Source organism: Stegodyphus dumicola, chromosome 8 (assembly GCF_044657685.1).
Source record: "Stegodyphus dumicola isolate Sdum_Otavi_A_Nest chromosome 8, ASM4465768v1".
Lineage (NCBI taxonomy): Eukaryota > Metazoa > Arthropoda > Arachnida > Araneae > Eresidae > Stegodyphus > Stegodyphus dumicola.
The window spans coordinates 35,538,484-35,552,928 of record NC_140775.1 but is presented as its reverse complement, the minus strand read 5'-3'; the positions used below and the strand labels follow the sequence as shown (position 1 = coordinate 35,552,928).

Below are 14,445 nucleotides of genomic sequence, written 5' to 3'. Positions count from 1 at the left end.
ATCATCATTAACAAACGCTTTTAGTTCGGACGACACAATAGAGACATAAGGTTGCTTTTATGAATGATAATTAAAAGGGTATATAACAATTAAGCCAGGGAAGCAGCCTTAGATTAGCTCAGAATTTGAATAAAACTCTATAGATTTTGAGGGGATTTAGGCATATATGCACCTCTTCCCAGGAGTAAAAACCTTATTGCTATAGTGGGAAGACCAAAACCATATTCATAAACTACTAAACGCTCGAAGCAAAGAGAAAACGAACGTCAGGCCATTGTCGAGCAAAACCGTAATGAAAAGTGAAGATATTAGAAATTTGGAAGCACTGAGAAAAACCTGCTTTAAAACTAAATTTTAAAAATACAATAAAGAATAAAAACGGAAGGAAGAAAGGCAAATTTAAAATACTCAAAGCATTTAACGGCAGCCAGTTCCGCAACCCAAAATCCTATAAACAAAATCTACGACAAATCTTTTAAATTAAAGTATTAATTAATTAATTAGTATACAAGACAAAAACGTATTTCAGATCGACCTAATATTTGGCTATTTGTTAAAATTGCGAGTATAAAGAGAACGGACTCGGATTTCGCGCAAAAGTGTGAGCTGTTTCTGCTTCACGTAAAACTGGTAGGTGGTGAAGCAAAATAAGTATAATATTCGCATTTAGAGATGTGAAATCTCTTAACAAAAGCCAAAATGCTTATTTTTTCCCAACAAATGTAGTGTACTTACCGACTAGCCTCAACTAATTATCTGCCTCTGGGAATAGGGATTCTCTTGTATTCATTTCTGGTAGTACTCAGTAAGCTATAAACAGAATCATCCATGTGATTATAAGCCTTCTCCTTGCATTCTAGTTTGAGCATATATTGTACATAGCACTCCTTATTACTTTCTTCATTATCTTTATCGAAATTTCTTTAATTGTATCTAATTTTACAACTTACTGCATTTTTGTCACTGTAACTTTTTTTTTTTGACGAAATGTATTCTTCTGAGAGTTAGTATTCTTTACCAACTTGTTATGTCATGTTTTGTACTTTCACAGTACCTCAACATAAAACTCATGATTGCTCTACCTTGCACTACTCCGTCTGCGGCTCGTCTTCTTGTATGCCCTAATTCTAGAATTGCGGCATCTTGTTCACCCCTCTTCTCCCATCGCCACAATCCCACAACTTTACTACGTCAGACTTACTACATTCATGTGCCTCTTGGCAACTCTTCAAGAACTGGAAACAGCGCGCTACCCCAGCAATACTTGTTCGGGTCGGATCGTATCTGGTTTCAGCCCGGATAGCTCAGTCGGTAGAGCGTTAGGCTTTTAACCTAACGGTCCAGGGTTCGAGTCCCTGTTCGGGCGGATTTCATTTTAGCAAAAAGATAGCACAGTTTACAACCATGAAGATAAGCTACCGTATTCCAGCACCGTAAGTTATATTACTCAAGCACTTTCACCCTTCCTTAATTTAGCGAACTATCCCAATAAATTTTAAAAATAGCTCGTCAGGCGGGCCGGACTGAGTCCTAAATAAAAATATAATAAATTTTAAATTCTTTTCGTTCGCCTAGAGACTGTTTTCGCTTTTCATCGTCAACTAACTGCAGAGATCACACCAGACGTTACTATTCTAAATGCTAAATTTTAGGCCCGCTTAATACAAGGACCGACATATCAAATCCAAGCAAACACAAACTGTCAATCAGTCTTTCATTGCGCTAAATCCTACACTCTCCTTTTCTAATTATTTTTGGATAATTTGAAGTGATCTGATAGAAACTACTATCAGATGAGAAATACTTAAGTAACAGGGATGTTAGGAATGAAGATATCTTATTGGATGTTTTAATATTACTGTTACTACGTATTCTTATTGGAATGCAGCTTTGTTTTACAGAAAAAATGCTGTGATAGTTACTTTATCAAGGACTATCTTTCTTTTGCTATCTTCTTGCTGTAACTGTGTCCTTCAGAATTTAAATTACCCGCGTAATTTCGCCCTCTTTATTTTTGGACGATAATATAACTTAAGAAAGGGGCAGAATACGCAAGGAATTACGGCATATATCGTAAACAAGTAGCATCTTCGAACTGCTTTCCGTGGAACTGTGGGGTTCTACATAAATCCATTGAAGGTTCCGCAAATCAAAATCTAAAATTGAACATGAGAAACTCGAGAGCACATTTTTGCCAATCGAGTATGCATAAGGTATTGTATTTATATTCAATGTTATCTCTACTTTTAAAAACTACTTTGTAGGAAATGTTATTTTACACATCAAAGAGCATAAGCAAAATAGTATTGTAACGTCTTGTACACCAGGTAGATTACAAAACTAACTGACCTACTTCTGCATGACTAGTATTTGAAGTAGGCAGGTTATCGCCTATCTAACAAGTCCCATGTGGTCTAGTGGTCAGGATACGTGGCTTTCACCCACGCGTCCCGGGTTCGATTCCCGGCATGGGAAAGGAGGTTCAATGGTGCAACGGTTAGCACTCTGGACTCTGAATCCAGCGATCCGAGTTCAAGTCTCTGTGGAACCTATACCCTTTTAGATATCTAGATGATACTAGATGAGATACGATTACATTCCTCTCGTACAATTAACACGGCGGAAGTCGCACCAAGAAAAGTTACTATAGTGGGCGCGTGGGGTATCACATACCCCAATATTTAAAATACAATAAAAATAGTGTTATTTAGTTTTAAAACTGGTTTTTTTTTTTTTTTTTTTTTGTTTGTTTGTTTGTTTGTTTGTTCTCGTGTATTATAAATAAATGAATAATAATCGGGTTTCAAAAAATTTATTTTCAAAATAATCTTACAGTTAAAATTAAGATAATTGAAAGTAATAAAAAATTAAACATCATGCCTCTAAGTTTCATTTCATCTCTATTGCACCATGCTTATTTTATTTCTTCACACTTTGAAAGAAATACATTCATGTGTTCTTGGCACAGAATGTTTTCACATTTTAAACATTGCATTCACGTTCTTCTGTCCTTCGAGGGCAAAAAATTTATCACATCTTTCATACTTAGTTGTTTCGAATTTCATGTATTCGTTTTAATTCTTCGCCGAAACTTCTCCTTTTGTTTTGCATGCAGTACGACAATTTCTTGGAAAAGTATTAATCTCTGATCTTTGTTCAATACATTTTTTCATTAATTGTAATGCTAAGTCCTTCAAAAACAGACTTCTGTTTCTGTTGGTGGATTAGCAGTTGAATGTAATATAATCCAAGCATTTATTACAACAACATTCAGTGCAGGAAAGAAAATTACCATTGGCCACCTCCTTGTTTATCTGGCAATTGAATAATTGGCTGACATTTCATCCCCTATATCCACTGCTCCTTTAGTCATATTATTAAAACATATAATTCCTGACGTTTTATTTTCTCCAATAGTATCATAATGTTGAAAGCATAAGAAGAGTTTCTTCGCTTTTAGGAACATCAGGAATTAATGTTTTATCTTTCTCAAAACCAAAACATTGTAGAAAATATTCTTAGTTTCATCTTCAGTTTCCGAAATGCAATCTTCCTCGCTTACAAATATTTCTAATAAATCTCACATGCGTTGCATCTCCAGTTCATAGGAACTCATTCTTTTTACCATAATGCGGTTAGAAATTTTTACGAATTTAATGTCAAGTACTTTAAAATCACTTGCGAGCAGAAGTATTTATTGTTACACTCTAGAAATAAATTTCTGAACTACATATTCAGTCAGAAAAACACTTACACGGACAGGCGCGTGGGGTGTGTCATAACCTAGTTCCAACAAAATACCGATAAATCTTTTTCTGAAACGCACAGGCAAAAAAGCGGTTCTGAAAGTCAACCACAACTAGAAACTCAGTTACTGAAAGCAGCACAGAATTTCAGTTTCACAAGTTAGGAATATTCCACATTTATGTAGGGTTCGAGTATGATACACCCCACGCGCTTTCCCGCCGGTTAAAAATGCAAGACTAGAATAATTTTAGTTCAAAAACTGCGAACTCAAACTCTACGCTTATTGGTACAGAAGTTACCTTGCATGTATTAAGGAATTAAATATTATACAAAATCTTATTCAATTTTATTTTTTAGCTACGTTACTTATTATCAGTTAATACGCTGAATACTTTAAAAAATAAAAGCAGGCACTGTTATAGTTTCGTTTTAATATGAGCCGTTTGATAATTAAACAGCGATAAAGAGAGAATGTCATTTGGCAACGAATTTTATCGATGAAGGCTTATTTGAAAATGTTCCCCAGAATTTTCTTTGTTGCACAATAATTTCTGGAATCCTTAACGCAAGTTCTAAGTCTCTTCAACCTCGAATTATGAGCACTTAGATTTGACTCTATGGTCCAATACGCAAAATCTACGAATATTTTGTAGAAAAAATTCTTCAATAAATTTTGCGTCTGACTACACTTACAGGAAATATTTAATGAATGATAATTTAAATATATATATTTCAATTAAGCCAGGGAAGCTGCCTATGATTGGATCAGGAATTGAATAAATCGCTATCGATTTTGAGGGCTTTCAGGCATATGCTCCTTTTCTCTGGAGTAATAAAGCATTTTGCTATAGTAGAAAATGCAACAACCATATTTATAGAAAATTCAACGTGCGAAGCAAGAAGAAAACGAACGTCACGCCATTGTCTATCAAAACAGCAATGAAAGGTGAAGGAGATAAGATGCTGGAAATTCGGAAGCACTGAGAAAACCCGATATATCACTAAATTTAAAAAATACAATAAAATAAAAAAACTGAGCGGAAAAATGTAAATTTTTGTGAATACTCAAAGCCTTTAAGGGCATACAGTTCCCCAACTCAAAAAAACCTATACTGGAAATCTGCGATAAATAAAGGTTGCTTCTTTTAATCTTATTTTGGTACTATTCGGTTTTGAGGGCCGTAGATAATCGCCAAACTATTGTTGATGCCAGTGCTGCCAAAAATATTTGTGGCAACCCTAATGCAAGAAAGGAAGTATAATAGTAATTAACTAACTAAGATTGATGTGTTAATTTAGATGAAAGGTTAATTTCATATAATAAATTTTTATTATTATAATTTATATAAAAAGGCTATACATAACTGAATGGATGGATGCCTGCATCGCTCTTTCGCTACCGAGTTATCGCTAAAGCATACTTTCATCTCGTTGGTTATTCAAACATAATTTTCTATAACGAATGATGCTTTTTTTTTTTTTTTTTTTTTTTTTTTTGAAAATATTCTAGGTAAAGTGCAGAATCGCCCTCTTTTTTTTTCCCGGTTTTTTACAAAAGTAAAAACAATTGGATTTTTTTCATTTTTCTTTTACTTTTTAAGTGAAAATAGGTCTATGTGTACATAGATAAAGTGAAGGGTGCGCGCATTGCCATTTTTATGTAATTCTGGGATTTTTTTAAGTAAACATAGGTAGATGTGTACATGCAATTCTTAAAAACGCGTCAAGCAATGGGTGATTCAGCCCTTTACCCGAAATTCTATTGCAGACTTTTCGTCATGGGCTATTCCCAAATTGTTAAATCCATAGGATATCAAAAAAGGATTTAAAAATTAAAATAGTATTTCAATGGCGTCTTAAGAAATATAGAACTACATAAACTTTCGCAATTTGAAATCAGTGCGTGTGCTAGATTTGGCGCTTTTGTGCTTACATTTTCGTTGCAATTTTTTTACAGTCCTCAAAACGGAATAGTACCCTTATGGTAAGGTAAAGTATTAATTAATTAATTAGTATAAAAGAGAAAAACCTATTACAGATAGACTTAAAATTTGGCCTTGGTAAACTTTTTGTTAAAACTGCGAGTATAAAGAGAATGTATTCTGATTTCTGTCAGAACTGTGTGCATTCACATAAATAGGTGACGATGCAAAATAAGTGCCATATTTCTATTTAGAGGTTTGAAATATCTTAACAACAGCCAAAATGCTTATTTCTTTCCTAAAAACTGTTCTGTACTTACCGACTAGCCTCTACTAATTATCTGCCTTTGGGAATAGGGATTCTCTTGCATTTATTTCTAGTAGTGTTCAGTATGCTATAAACAAAATCCTCCATTTGATTATAAGCCTTCTCCTTTCAATCTAGCTTAAGCCCGGATAGCTCAGTCGGTAGAGCGTTAGGCTTTTAACCTAACGGTCCAGGGTTCGAGTCCCTGTTCGGGCGGACTTCATTTTAGCAAAAAGGTAACACAGTTTACAACCATGAAGATAAGTTACCGTTTTCCAGCCCAGTAGTTTTTTAGTATTAGGTCCTAAAAATTATAAAATTATTCAAGTATTTTCCGCCTTCCTTAATTTAGCGAACAATCTCAATACATTTTAAAAATAGCTCATCAGGCGGGCAGGACTGCGTCCCAAATAAATAAATAATAAATTTTAAATTCGTTTCGTACGCGTACAGATTGTTTTAGTTTTTCTAAGGCATAACATCGCAAACTCCCTGCAGAGATCACACCAGACCATACCATTCTAAATGCTAAATTTTACGCCCGATTAATACGAGGACCGACATATCAAAGCTAAGCAAATACAAACTGCCAGTCAGTCTTCCAAGGACCAAGGAAGGGTTCTATTACGGGGTTCTTAAGCATGTAGCCTTTATCCCCACATCGTCAAAGAATTATCTTTATCACCAAAAAGAGGTTTCCGCAAAGAGGTAAATTTAGTGCCAAAATGTTAATTTAACAAAAAGAGTAACTGCCTTCCACAGTGAAAACACTTAAGGACTGAATTTAGTAATTTTGGTGTCGAATAAGGGCCAGACTCAATTTGGAGGGATTACATCATGAATTTTGCAAAGCATCTATGTTTCCTTGATCAATGGTCATGTGCTGTTAACAACACGAGAGCAGAAACACTCGCGAAAATCTTCAAGTCGCAAGTGCTTCGGTTCTGGGGGAGGGGAAAACCGGGAAATCGTTAGGCGAGTTTGAATTAAAGAGACACAGCCAGCAATGCCTCTGAGGAGAAACTTTTTTAAATATAATAAGATTGCGTTAACTTTAAGTGTTATGATAATGAATGAAAAACCATTAAGTTCTCTTAAAGAGATTAAATTAAGTAATCCTTGCACTAGAACCCTTTTAAGAAGGGAACAAAGATGTGCTTACAGCCTGATAACAACCGCTTACAGATGGAAGAAGTAAGATTGCGCGATTAGGGGACAAAGAGAGAGTGACCCTGATGGAAGCTGAAAGATCAGCGAATTCACTCAGGCGTGGGGGGGCAAGCGAACGAGTTTATTGAAACCTTCGAGGCGCCTCGTCTCTATAGCAACGTCTCTTGGCGAAAGGAAGCGCATTGCATGCTTTCTCCAGAATAGCTCTGGGTCTCATTTTAGACGATGCAATTCCCGGATGATAAGCAGGGAGGCTGTGAAGTACGGGGTTTCCGATTGAAGATATCTTTTGGAAAATGTTAGCCGAAGTCGCTGTACAAAGCGATTTATGGGGAGAATTTTGGCTACATTATGGATGTCCTCGTTCGTGACAAACCAAGCAGCTTTATAAATTTGCCGTAGCATAATGTGTTCTGAAAGATTCGGATAAGTTTCCTGTTAGTAATTCCTGCTGCGCCCCATACCGGGCTAGCATATGTCAGAATTGGCTTTATCATTGAGTTATTCCCAGTCAGTCTTTCTTTGCGCTAAATCCTACACTCTCCTTTTCTAATTATTTTTGGATAATTTGAAGTGATCTCATAGAGACCACTATCAGATGGGAAATACTTAAGTAACAGGGATGTTAGGAATGAAGATATCTTATTGGATGTTTTAATATTACTGTTACTACGTATTCTTATTGCAATGCAGCTTTGTTTTACAGAAAAATGCTGTGATAGTTACTTTATCAAGGACTATCTTTCTTTTGCTATCTTCTTGCTGTAACTGCGTCCTTCAGAATTTAAATTACTCGCGTAATTTCGCAGTCTTTATTTTTGGACGATAATATAACTTAAGAAAGGGGCAGAATACGAAAGGAATTACGGCATATCTCATAAACAAGTAGCATCTTCGAACTGCTTTCCGTGTGAACTGTGGGGTTCTACATAAATCCATTGAAGGTGTCGCAAATCAAAATCTAAAATTGAACATGAGAAACCCGACAGCACATTTTTGCCAATCGACTATGCATAAGGTATTGTATTTATATTCAATGTTATTTCTACTTTTAAAAACTACTTTGTAGGAAATGTTGTTTTACACATCAAAGAGCATAAGCAAAATAGTATTGTAACGTCTTGTACACCAGGTAGATTACAAAACTAACTGACCTACTTCTGCATGACTAGTATTTGAAGTAGGCAGGTTATCGTCTATCTAACAAGTCCCATGTGGTCTAGTGGCCAGGATACGTGGCTTTCACCCATGCGGCCCGGGTTCGATTCCCAGCATGGGAAAGGAGGTTCCATGGTGTAACGGTTAGCACTCTGGACTCTGAATCCAGCGATCCGAGTTCAAATCTCGGTGGAACCTATACCTTTTAGATATCTAGATGATACTAGATGAGATACGATTACATTCCTCTCGTATAATTAAAAATGCAAGACTAGAATTATTTTAGTTCAAAAACTGCGAACTCTACGCTTATTGGTACAGAAGTTACCTTGCATGTATTAAGGAATTAAATATTATACAAAATCTTATTCAATTTTATTTTTTAGCTACGTTAATTATTATCAGTTAATATGCTGAATAGTTTAAAAAATAAAAGCAGGCACTGTTATAGTTTCCTTTTAATATGAGCCGTTTGACAATTAAACAGCGATAAAGAGAGAATGTCATTTGGCAACGAATTTTATCGATGAAGGCTTATTTGAAAATGTTCCCCAGAATTTTCTTTGTTGCACAATAATTTCTGGAATCCTTAACGCTAAGTTCTAAGTCTCTTCAACCTCGAATTATGAGCACTTAGATTTGACTCTATGGTCCAATACGCAAAATCTACGAATATTTTGTAGAAAAAATTCTTCAATAAATTTTGCGTCTGACTACACTTACAGGAAATATTTAATGAATGATAATTTAAATATATATATTTCAATTAAGCCAGGGAAGCTGCCTATGATTGGATCAGAAATTGAATAATCGCTATCGATTTTGAGGGCTTTCAGGCATATGCTCCTCTTCTCTGGAGTAATAAAGCATTTTGCTATAGTAGGAAATGCGACAACCATATTTATAGAAAATTCAACGTGCGAAGGAAAACGAAAATGAACGTCACGCCAATGTCTATCAAAACAGCAATGAAAGGTAAAGGAGATAAGATGCTGGAAATTCGGAAGCACTGAGAAAACCCGATATATCACTAAATTTAAAAAATACAATAAAATAAAAAAACTGAGCGGAAAAATGTAAATTTTTGTGCCTCAAAGCCTTTAAGGGCATGCAGTTCCTCAACTCAAAAAACCCTTTCCTGGAAATCTGCGATAAATAAAGGTTGCTTCTTTTAATCTTATTTTGGTACTATTCGGTTTTGAGGGCCGTAGATAATCGCCAAACTATTGTTGATGCCATTGCTGCCAAAAATAATTGTGGCAACCCTAACGCAAGAAAGGAAGTATAATTGTAATTAACTAACTAAGATTGATGTGTTAATTTAGATGAAAGGTTAATTTCATATAATACATTTTTATTATTATAATTTATATGAAAAAGGCTAAACATAACTGAATGGATGGATGCCTGCATCGCTCTTTCGCTACCGAGTTATCGCTAAAGCATACTTTCATCTCGTTGGTTGTTCAAACATAATTTTCTATAACGAATGATGCTTTTTTTTTTTTTTTTTTTTTTTTTTGGAAAATATTCTAGGTAAAGTGCAGAATCGCCCTCTTTTTTTTTCCCGGTTTTTTACAAAAGTAAAAACAATTGGATTTTTTTCATTTTTCTTTTACTTTTTAAGTGAAAATAGGTCTATGTGTACATAGATAAAGTGAAGGGTGCGCGCATTGCCATTTTTATGTAATTCTGGGATTTTTTTAAGTAAACATAGGTAGATGTGTACATGCAATTCTTAAAGACGTGTCAAGCAATGGGTGATTCAGCCCTTTACCCGAAATTCTATTGCAGACTTTTCGTCATGGGCTATTCCCAAATTGTTAAATCCATAGGATATCAAAAAAGGATTTAAAAATTAAAATAGTATTTCAATGGCGTCTTAAGAAATATAGAACTACATAAACTTTCGCAATTTGAAATCAGCGCGTATGCTAGATTTGGCGCTTTTGTGCTTACATTTTCGTTGCAATTTTTTTACAGTCCTCAAAACGGAATAGTACCCTTATGGTAAGGTAAACTATTAATTAATTAATTAGTATAAAAGAGAAAAGCCTATTACAGATAGTTCTAAAATTTGGCCTTGGTAAACGTTTTGTTAAAACTGCGAGTATAAAGAGAATGTATTCTGATTTCTGTCAGAACTGTGTGCATTCACTTAGGTAGGTAACGATGCAAAATAAGTGCCATATTTCTATTTAGAGGTTTGAAATATCTTAACAACAGCCAAAATGCTTATTTCTTTCCTAAAAACTGTTCTGTACTTACCGACTAGCCTCTACTAATTATCTGCCTTTGGGAATAGGGATTCTCTTGCATTTATTTCTAGTAGTGTTCAGTATGCTATAAACAAAATCCTCCATTTGATTATAAGCCTTCTCCTTTCAATCTAGCTTAAGCCCGGATAGCTCAGTCGGTAGAGCGTTAGGCTTTTAACCTAACGGTCCAGGGTTCGAGTCCCTGTTCGGGCGGACTTCATTTTAGCAAAAAGGTAACACAGTGTACAACTATGAAGATAAGTTACATTTTTCCAGCCCCGTAGTTTTTTAGTGTTAGGTTCTAAAAATTATAAAATTATTCAAGTATTTTCCGCCTACCTTAATTTAGCGAACAATCTCAATAAATTTTAAAAATAGCTCATCAGGCGGGCAGGACTGCGTCCCAAATAAATAAATAATAAATTTTAAAATCGTTTCGTACGCGTACAGATTGTTTTAGTTTTTCTAAGACATAACATCGCAAACTCCCTGCAGAGATCACACCAGACCATACCATTTTAATGCTAAATTTTACGCCCGATTAATACGAGGACCGACATATCAAAGCCAAGCAAATACAAACTGCCAGTCAGTCTTCCAAGGACCAAGGAAGGGTTCTATTACGGGGTTCTTAAGCATATAGCCTTTATCCCCACATCGTCAAAGAATTATCTTTATCACCAAAAAGAGGTTTCCGCAAAGAGGTAAATTTAGTGCCAAAATGTTAATTTAACAAAAAGAGTAACTGCCTTCCACAGTGAAAACACTTAAGGACTGAATTTAGTAATTTTGGTGTCGAATAAGGGCCAGACTCAATTTGGAGGGGTTATATCATGAATTTTGAAAAGCATCTATGTTTCCTTGATCAATGGCCACGTGCTGTTAACAACACGTGAGCAGCAACACTCGCGAAAATCTTCAAGTCGCAAGTGCTTCGGTTCTGAGGGAGGGGAAAACCGGGAAATCGTTAGGCGAGTTTGAATTAAAGAGACACAGCCAGCAATGCCTTTGAGGAGAAACTTTTTAAAATATAATAAGATTGCATTAACTTTAAGTGTTATGATAATGAATGAAAAACCATTAAGTTCTCTTAAAGAGATTAAATTAAGTAATCCTTGCACTAGAACCCTTTTAAGAAGGAAACAAAGATGTGCTTACAGCCTGATAACAACCGCTTACAGATGGAAGAAGTAAGATTGCGCGATTAGGCGACAAAGAGAGAGTGACCCTGATGGAAGCTGAAAGATCAGCGAATTCACTCAGGCGTGGGGGGGCAAGCGAACGAGTTTATTGAAACCTTCGAGGCGCCTCGTCTCCATAGCAACGCCTCTTGGCGAAAGGAAGCGCATTGCATGCTTTCTCCAGAATAGCTCTGGGTCTCATTTTAGACGATGCAATTCCCGGATGATAAGCAGGGAGGCTGTGGAGTACGGGGTTTCCGATCGAAGATATCTTTCGGAAAATGTTAGCCGAAGTCGCTGTACAAAGCGATTTATGGGGAGAATTTTGGCTGCATTATGAATATCCTCGTTCGTGACAAACCAAGGAGCTTTATAAATTTGCCGTAGCATAATGTGTTCTGAAAGATTCGGATAAGTTTCCTGTTAGTAATTCCTGCTGCGCCCCATACCGGGCTAGCATATGTCAGAATTGGCTTTATCATTGAGTTATTCCCAGTCAGTCTTTCATTGCGCTAAATCCTACACTCTCCTTTTCTAATTATTTTTGGATAATTTGAAGTGATCTCATAGAGACCACTATCAGATGGGAAATACTTAAGTAACAGGGATGTTAGGAATGAAGATATCTTATTGGATGTTTTAATATTACTGTTACTACGTATTCTTATTGCAATGCAGCTTTGTTTTACAGAAAAATGCTGTGATAGTTACTTTATCAAGGACTATCTTTCTTTTGCTATCTTCTTGCTGTAACTGCGTCCTTCAGAATTTAAATTACTCGCGTAATTTCGCAGTCTTTATTTTTGGACGATAATATAACTTAAGAAAGGGGCAGAATACGAAAGAAATTACGGCATATCTCATAAACAAGTAGCATCTTCGAACTGCTTTCCGTGTGAACTGTGGGGTTCTACATAAATCCATTGAAGGTGTCGCAAATCAAAATCTAAAATTGAACATGAGAAACCCGACAGCACATTTTTGCCAATCGACTATGCATAAGGTATTGTATTTATATTCAATGTTATTTCTACTTTTAAAAACTACTTTGTAGGAAATGTTGTTTTACACATCAAAGAGCATAAGCAAAATAGTATTGTAACGTCTTGTACACCAGGTAGATTACAAAACTAACTGACCTACTTCTGCATGACTAGTATTTGAAGTAGGCAGGTTATCGCCTATCTAACAAGTCCCATGTGGTCTAGTGGCCAAGATACGTGGCTTTCACCCATGCGGCCCGGGTTCGATTCCCAGCATGGGAAAGGAGGTTCCATGGTGTAACGGTTAGCACTCTGGACTCTGAATCCAGCGATCCGAGTTCAAATCTCGGTGGAACCTATACCTTTTAGATATCTAGATGATACTAGATGAGATACGATTACATTCCTCTCGTATAATTAAAAATGCAAGACTAGAATTATTTTAGTTCAAAAACTGCGAACTCTACGCTTATTGGTACAGAAGTTACCTTGCATGTATTAAGGAATTAAATATTATACAAAATCTTATTCAATTTTATTTTTTAGCTACGTTAATTATTATCAGTTAATATGCTGAATAGTTTAAAAAATAAAAGCAGGCACTGTTATAGTTTCCTTTTAATATGAGCCGTTTGACAATTAAACAGCGATAAAGAGAGAATGTCATTTGGCAACGAATTTTATCGATGAAGGCTTATTTGAAAATGTTCCCCAGAATTTTCTTTGTTGCACAATAATTTCTGGAATCCTTAACGCTAAGTTCTAAGTCTCTTCAACCTCGAATTATGAGCACTTAGATTTGACTCTATGGTCCAATACGCAAAATCTACGAATATTTTGTAGAAAAAATTCTTCAATAAATTTTGCGTCTGACTACACTTACAGGAAATATTTAATGAATGATAATTTAAATATATATATTTCAATTAAGCCAGGGAAGCTGCCTATGATTGGATCAGAAATTGAATAATCGCTATCGATTTTGAGGGCTTTCAGGCATATGCTCCTTTTCTCTGGAGTAATAAAGCATTTTGCTATAGTAGGAAATGCAACAACCATATTTATAGAAAATTCAACGTGCGAAGCAAGAAGAAAACGAACGTCACGCCATTGTCTATCAAAACAGCAATGAAAGGTGAAGGAGATAAGATGCTGGAAATTCGGAAGCACTGAGAAAACCCGATATATCACTAAATTTAAAAAATACAATAAAATAAAAAAACTGAGCGGAAAAATGTAAATTTTTGTGAATACTCAAAGCCTTTAAGGGCATGCAGTTCCTCAACTCAAAAAACCCTTTCCTGGAAATCTGCGATAAATAAAGGTTGCTTCTTTTAATCTTATTTTGGTACTATTCGGTTTTGAGGGCCGTAGATCATCGCCAAACTATTGTTGATGCCATTGCTGCCAAAAATAATTGTGGCAACCCTAACGCAAGAAAGGAAGTATAATTGTAATTAACTAACTAAGATTGATGTGTTAATTTAGATGAAAGGTTAATTTCATATAATACATTTTTATTATTATAATTTATATGAAAAAGGCTAAACATAACTGAATGGATGGATGCCTGCATCGCTCTTTCGCTACCGAGTTATCGCTAAAGCATACTTTCATCTCGTTGGTTGTTCAAACATAATTTTCTATAACGAATGATGCTTTTTTTTTTTTTTTTGAAAATATTCTAGGTAAAGTGCAGAATCGCCCTCTTTTTTTTTT

At 35.3% G+C, this 14,445-nt stretch overlaps 8 non-coding genes across 8 annotated transcripts; all 8 read left to right on the top strand.

Moving 5' to 3' along the window:
- Nucleotides 1–1,293: 1,293 nt before the first annotated feature.
- On the top strand, nt 1,294–1,366 carry TRNAK-UUU (transfer RNA lysine (anticodon UUU)). Its single transcript has one exon. It is a non-coding gene; the product is annotated as a tRNA-Lys (tRNA).
- A 1,037-nt stretch (nt 1,367–2,403) lies between these two features.
- On the top strand, nt 2,404–2,475 carry TRNAE-UUC (transfer RNA glutamic acid (anticodon UUC)). Its single transcript has one exon. It is a non-coding gene; the product is annotated as a tRNA-Glu (tRNA).
- A 3,644-nt stretch (nt 2,476–6,119) lies between these two features.
- On the top strand, nt 6,120–6,192 carry TRNAK-UUU (transfer RNA lysine (anticodon UUU)). The gene has a single exon. It is a non-coding gene; the product is annotated as a tRNA-Lys (tRNA).
- Nucleotides 6,193–8,354: 2,162 nt separating this feature from the next.
- On the top strand, nt 8,355–8,426 carry TRNAE-UUC (transfer RNA glutamic acid (anticodon UUC)). The gene has a single exon. It is a non-coding gene; the product is annotated as a tRNA-Glu (tRNA).
- Nucleotides 8,427–8,430: 4 nt separating this feature from the next.
- TRNAQ-CUG (transfer RNA glutamine (anticodon CUG)) lies at nt 8,431–8,502 on the top strand. Its single transcript has one exon. It is a non-coding gene; the product is annotated as a tRNA-Gln (tRNA).
- A 2,200-nt stretch (nt 8,503–10,702) lies between these two features.
- TRNAK-UUU (transfer RNA lysine (anticodon UUU)) lies at nt 10,703–10,775 on the top strand. The gene has a single exon. It is a non-coding gene; the product is annotated as a tRNA-Lys (tRNA).
- Nucleotides 10,776–12,936: 2,161 nt separating this feature from the next.
- TRNAE-UUC (transfer RNA glutamic acid (anticodon UUC)) lies at nt 12,937–13,008 on the top strand. Its single transcript has one exon. It is a non-coding gene; the product is annotated as a tRNA-Glu (tRNA).
- Nucleotides 13,009–13,012: 4 nt separating this feature from the next.
- On the top strand, nt 13,013–13,084 carry TRNAQ-CUG (transfer RNA glutamine (anticodon CUG)). The gene has a single exon. It is a non-coding gene; the product is annotated as a tRNA-Gln (tRNA).
- The last annotated feature ends 1,361 nt before the right edge of the window (nt 13,085–14,445 follow it).